A 5,642-nucleotide genomic window follows, 5' to 3' on the forward strand; every position below is an offset into this window, starting at 1 on the left:
CTGATTACAATTATTGTCACTGTAACATTCTGAGTTATAAACGTTGTTTGTTATAGTGAACACAGAATCTAAGTTGGCTTTTTTATTATTACCAAGATTATGGATGGACAGACACAAAGATATGATTTCGTAATTTGTTATTAGTAAAATTTGTTTGTGCTTTACAATCGGGCTGTTTAAAAACCCGAACATTCCTTTAAAAAGTATTTTTATTCGGATATTTTTTCAGCTCTAAAATTTAGTGAAGCACCTAACGTCGTCAAGCGCATGTCGAGAAACACTCGAACCTACCGAGTTTCATGCTTTAATTGTAAGTAATAAAGTCATTACTGTTGAAGATCAGTAAGCTGGTTCTGTCTTAAACTTTAAGAAAGAAACAGAAAAACTTAAATCATATTAGCACGTCACAAAGCTTGGCTTTGTTGGAAATAAACACTTAAATTATTATTACCAACGAACGTTAAACAATCTTGTAAAAATATCTTAGATACTGTTACATATCTGCTTGTTTCTTAATTTACCTTAAATTTAAAGTTTCTTACTTTACTTACGGTCACTACCGCTCGCTTGACTCAATTATCTGTCTCTATACCTATCTATCTGCAATTATTTGCCGGGCTTATATACAAAAAAGGAGGGCGCCTAGAACAGACTAGAGTTGCCAGAAAAAGTCAAGATCCTTCGAGAATCTCATGACGTGTTACCAGCGTCACTTGACTGCCGCTGTCGTAACAATACTAAAAGCTAGTTTAAAAACTATCGATTTGATATTCTGTTTTTATTTAGAAAATGTTGCTTCCTGAAGTTTTATTTAACAGTGCAACATTTATAGATAAAAATGACAGAACAAATAAATAAACACACACACACATACATTAGGAAAATCCAGTCACTTCATTTAGAAACTCTGAAGTTGTGGATAGGGATATATAAAAAGATGTAATAGTTTGCCCCTGAAGGAGAAAGATCCACCTTTCGAAAACGCTCGGGTTATAGGGTTTTTATTCGTTTCTGACAAATGTAATAAATACGGTTATTTTTCGTACTTAGATCTTTATAAAAGACCGATATCTTAATTGCAAAATAAACTAAAAATCAAGTAACGTATGGATTAATTCGTAAAATACACATATTTTAAATACCCATCATGCGAGTCAAACTATTAGGTATACTTCTCATATTACATCATTTCCGGCGTTTACTTCGATGATAGCTATTAAGTTCTGACCATATATTGTCAAGAATTGTTATCTTTGATAAGAACTATGTAAATAAAAGCTAATTTCGGATAAGATTAATCCTATTTCCAGTAGCTAATTTATATTTTAATCTATATTCTGTATTAAAATTTGTAAACGACAAAAGGCCTATCTTAAGCTATTCTCATGCAAAATACTGTCTTTATCGAGTAGAGAAAAGATAATGTTTGAGTATTTATTTGTAAAATTATAAAATTGTATTGCGTCAAAAGTATTATATTTCTAACTGTGTTTGTAAAGTATTCTTATCAGGACGCATCATGAAATACATACTCTTTGTGTGCTTTTATTGTAAACCACAACCTTATCACATAAGAAAAGTGGCTCAGAACCAAACTCGTCACGTTTATTAAAAGCACATAAAAAATTGTCATTTTTGACGATAATTATCACAACTGCCTCCTAAGGTGACATGGGTAAAAAACCCAAAAGTGCAGCCGTAACCACGAGGGGTACAGAGATTTTGCAAGCACACTGGCATATTCGGTTTATACTTGTGCTTTATTGGCTGTAAAGGTACGGTAAACTGGAAGTATTTTGTTGCGCCAAAAAGAACTTGTGGAGTTCTGTATGAGTGCCCATTTCAGTCTCCTTGAATTTGGCAAGTCTAATTTTGTTTGTGTCATGGGAGAAAAAAAGAAAGAAAAAAGTTACGTTTTAAATTAACTCTTTCTTTGTTTATTTACGTTGAAACCTGTTTTTTTCCTTTATCAGTTCAGCTCTTTTAATGCCACCTAACTAACAAAAAGACAATATCAAATTTATTTAATTTCTAAATTGAAAACTTATACACATATTGACATATTTTCTGCCTCAAAACAAAAACATCGAAATTCCTTGATGAGAAAAACCTTTTTTTTTTTTTTATCTAGTATCATGTAATAAATTAAATAGTATTTTTGGGGATAATACTGAAATATTTCTAATGAAAAATAACTGAAAATTTTGAGGTTATTCTGCTTTAGCAATAACATACTGATTATATTTGTGATAAGACATTAGTATTAGGCCTATTATATACTTAAACACTATATTATTTACCTAGTCCTTTAGAGATTTTCGAGAATTAGAAGAATATTTATAGTATTGTAACCTCACTATATTCCTGATATCCATTGCCGACGACACGTTTCGCTCAATAAGCCTAATACCATTTTTTTTTTTTGACAAATATAATTATAATCATGCTGCGCCAGTTTGAAAAAAAGCGTTCACCCCATAACAACTGTTATTGTAACAAATGGCTTATATAAATAGTGTCCGGACCCTACTGTGTTTGTTGTATCCTTGCCAGCTTGAAACGCATCGTCGGCAATGGATATGGCGAATATAGTGTGATTAGAATATTATTATTATACTCTCTTGTAACTCTTGAAAATCCACAAAGGGTGGATAAATAATATAGAGTTTAAAAAATATAATATATGTTCTGTACATTATTACAACAATTGTTATGATTTGAACGCCTTTTTCAAGCTGACGAAGCATGATTACAATTATATTAGTCATAAGATATTAGTATTAGTTTATGGGTGGCTATGACAGTTACTTTAGTTTCTTAACTTCCTTGTCTAAATGGTTTTCAAAAGTATGGTCAACAAAAACCTCCAAAAATGTTACATGTTGTGAGTTTTATCAATTCATTTCGAAAGGTCGAATTAAAAAACTACTTTGAGGTTTTATATTAGGCTTAACCGAGATTTGTTACGTTCCATGAAAAAATATTATCTAAGTTTGTCTAACGTAAGCCTAACAGGCTGATTGGAGGTTTAAGAGTGCTTTGATAATGTACATTTTTATACCTAGTATACATAGCGAATGACTTAAACTTAACTAGTTAAAGTCTGCAATCAGTAAGACCATAAAAATGTCAGTGTTATTTTAACAGCGAAGTTTAATATAACTTAAGTTTAGGCTAGAGCGAAGTTAGCCTGAAAAATTAAAAGAACAACGATCTGAAGTGGCGTTAGCTATTTTATTAACTAATCACTTTAAATTAACCTCAAGTTATTTTGTATAACTATAAATGGGACTTATGAGTTTCGTCCAATAATTTTAAACATTTATAAAGTATTTATATAAAAATCGTTTGATTATCAAATGATGTTCATCAATATTTGTTTTTAAGTCATCATTTCTTTGCGTTCTGTTATGAGTCAGCGGTAAGTGGTAAATAAAAAAATAGAAAAAATCAGAATATTACTTATATAATTCATACGTCTTTAAGCTGACACAAAGAATTAAAACTAATTTGCAACGCAAAAACTCGGAGTTCGGGGTCGATTCCCTGCAGGTTATATAACACAGGTAGCCCATTGTGTAGCTTTTCTCTAATAAAAGCAAACAAACATCAATTCGTATTGAATAAAAAAGAAGGAAATTTTGTTTAAAAACATTATTTAACTTTGTTTGTACTTTTAAACTTATTATTGTTTACTCCAAGTGTAGTGTCTATTGAGATAACCAAACAAAACATGGAGGGCTCGAAATTATCACGAGATTCAAAATAGATGTACAAGATCCTTGAAACTTAAGATTCAGAATTAGAAAATGAATTATTGGAAAGACGTTGTAAAGTTACTTTTGAACTAATTAGAAGATATTCAAATCTCAACAAATTGTGACGTGTTTCTACCACTACATAGGAGAAAATACTTGAAAAAAAAATCGATAGGAACACACTCCGAGTGTAATAGGTGTATGATAACAGCAGATCAGATTGTGATGATTGCTGTTTATTTTCTTACATTGTAGAACGTGAAGCATCATACTTAATGTTAATACGTCTGCGATATTGCATAACAGTAAAACGTATAGCAATAATTATTTGTTTTTTATAAAGCGAATATTTTCATATGTGGTCAAGTTCTTGATTGAAAAACCAGAATAAGTGACGATATTTAAAGTGTTATGCTCGAGACAAAACCGAATGATTTCGTGACCCACTCAAACTATTTACAACTTCACCAAAAGAGATACAGCTCAGAAGGTTCAGCTCAAAAAGCTAGTTATAATTATAACGTATGCTGGTAAGTGCAAGTTGCTATTGCAAATCTGCGCTGACGTGGATATTATATAACATCATATTAGAATAAATGATATCACAGTAATTTTATTTCAATAACTCCTGTCACTTAAAATAAAGTGAGCAGGGTCATTTCCCTCCAAGTCTGCATTTTGAAATGTAACATATTGTTACGTCTCCGTTTGTTAATTGATTTTCCGTAACTTCGTTCCGGCGAAACTTAAGCGACACAAGTTCTTTCTTAATAAAAACTGGTTTATTCTTTCCGAATACAACTTTACCGATACACTCAACTTCAACAATCGCGCTAAACAAACACTATAACGAACGAACGTTAACTTCAACAATACGTCTCTCTCTGACAGCAGTTCAATTACTCATTACCTATCTACACACACATTACATTCCCCTCTTTTATATACCAGCCTTCCCTATATCTAGTAATTACTAGAGCATTCGCCAAAGTACAGGATAGTTCTAGAACGTGGCGTCACTGTAGTCATGTGACTCGCTGACGCAACACTGCCCCCTCCTTAATATTGTTCGTCCCGAACAATAACCACATATAATAAACCAATAACAATTAACAATAACTTAATTAACTGTACAGAATTACAAACACAAAATTACAATTCGACAAAGTCTCTTAATTTTACAGGACGTATCTTCTTCCGTACTGGTCTCCGTCTCATTGGCTTCTGCTTCATATGGGGTTCATCCACTTCATCAGTAAATGTCCCATCATCGGTAACAGTCACATCAGTGGTAGTAACTTCATCAAGAGCTTCACTGTTTCCCTTCTCAAAGCTGAGTAGAGTTTCTTCTTCGACGGTGGCTTCTTCAGGTGGCACGTCTTCAGCAGTGTCATTTGTTCTGTTTTCCACTTCGTCCCAACTGAAATGTCCTGGACCATGATAACGCCAAAGCCTGTTGGCATGCACCACTTTTGGCTTACCTCGCCGACCACATTTTATCCGGAAAGTCACGTCTGAGAGACGATCCACTATGTCGTATGGGCCTTCCCATGGAGAAGACAACTAAGGAGACTTCCCTTTGGTCTTCTGGGATTATACAACCATACCTTGTCTCCTGGTACAAAGCTGACTTCAGTAGATCTCTTATCATAAGTCAACTTCATCGAATCAGCAGACATTTTCAAGTTTGAACGCACTTGATGGTGAATATCATCCATCCTTTCCGATAACAGTTTCACAAACTCTGACACATTCTCAGGCAACTCTTCATAAGGTGGGCATCCTGTTTGCTTGGGTCCACTTTTAGCACTACATGTACTGCACCATTATTCCACATCTTGCCTCATACCTATCCAGTAAAATCTTTGTTGTAGGTGACTCAAT

This window comes from Limulus polyphemus, unplaced genomic scaffold, assembly GCF_000517525.1.
Source record: "Limulus polyphemus unplaced genomic scaffold, Limulus_polyphemus-2.1.2 Scaffold10710, whole genome shotgun sequence".
NCBI classification, from domain to species: Eukaryota; Metazoa; Arthropoda; class Merostomata; order Xiphosura; family Limulidae; genus Limulus; species Limulus polyphemus.